We start from the raw sequence: 1,529 nt of genomic DNA on the forward strand, positions 1-1,529 counted from the left end.
GATACAATGTTTATACCAGCAGCTATGCAAATTCCGGAGATGAGGCTTGGGAAGATCATTGAGCTATGTCTATCACCCAAAGTACCCACATGATGTATCTGGTCATAGCAAAGAGTGGCAAGATCAACCTTATTACCTCGCACCAAGTGATAAAGGAATCCAGCTGTGGGATCTGTGAATGTGGTCCTGTGAGAGGTAGGCTCAATGTTGTGGCACATAAACAGCCACAGGATTGCTATAGATGGTGTAAGCTCAATCTAATGCCACTCGGTAGAAGGGAGTGGCCATGCATTCTGTCGCCCCAATAAGATCTCCGCCACTTCAGGCCAATTGAAGTCACCTGGTATAGGCATTATGTTTTCCCACGTGAGCTAGTAGTAGTCTTGAATAACTTCAGGTGAGAATGTGATCCATTTTCCCCGGACCCAAGTCTGATGTAGGTGATCGGACCCTGGTGTGTCAATTTCAGTATTGAAGTTGGCGTAAAATTCCCCCACCAACAATTCATAACTCCGATGTGATTGCTCCACTATTTTATTCCAACCACAGTTCTGCACCAAAGTAGTCAGCTCGAAACCGGGAAAGTCTTCCAATTTAACAGCCCGTTCTGGTGTTACTGTCCATCGACTCACTATGTTTTCATAGCAGGCTGCTGTCTCGGCAGTCAAAAATCTTTGTATGCCTCCTTCAAGCACGCGAGTGCATGCTGTGCCGGATGATGAGCCAACCTTCTCATTCCCTTTTGAAGTTCGTTTTGGTGGCATCCTGCAAAGTTGAAAAATAGCTAGCATTAGCCATCTTGTTATACAATGAGAAATCGCATGAAATGAAAAGCACGTAAAGCATAAATCTCCCAAACTTGTTTCAATAAGCATGTATACTACCACGGTGTAATGAACAATGTATGATGATTAGAGTAGTATAAATGTACAGTCCACATAAAAATATAAGGAAATTTTGGGAGAATATGCTCATAGTTAAAGGGTTGGAGTCATGGTTGACTGTACACCTTCGGCCCCGGGCACCATCGAGAATTATCAAGATTGTCCTGGGCAACCTCTGGGCATATGGAAGTATGCAATGAGGTCTAGCACATACCCAAATTTCAGATCAATCGGAGGTCGTTTTGTGTGTCAAATAGTAGTGTAAAATAAGGGACGAAGGGTGCTGTGGGCATGCTATGACTTAGCTATTTTTTTGTGCATGTGTGTGTTAATGTTGTCTAAGTCATATTGTTTGGTAATACGTCACAACGAGTTATTCCATTCATCGAATAGTCAAATGCCATGCTAGAGTTTCATAAATGTATTAGAGTACCAAGATTGGCATTTTATCGAACATGTTGTATGCGTTGTGAGACCTTCATATACTAGCCAAAAATTTACTAGTTCACATGGTTCCCCATTCAAAAACAATCACCAAACGCATACACATCCATCAATCAAATGAAGTTAAGGCAAAATATATCAAATACCCAAAAAGTAACAATGTGGCAATTGATCAAACACGTTGCATGCATTCCTTAGAAA

Source organism: Olea europaea, chromosome 22 (assembly GCF_002742605.1).
Source record: "Olea europaea var. sylvestris chromosome 22, O_europaea_v1, whole genome shotgun sequence".
Taxonomy (NCBI): domain Eukaryota; kingdom Viridiplantae; phylum Streptophyta; class Magnoliopsida; order Lamiales; family Oleaceae; genus Olea; species Olea europaea.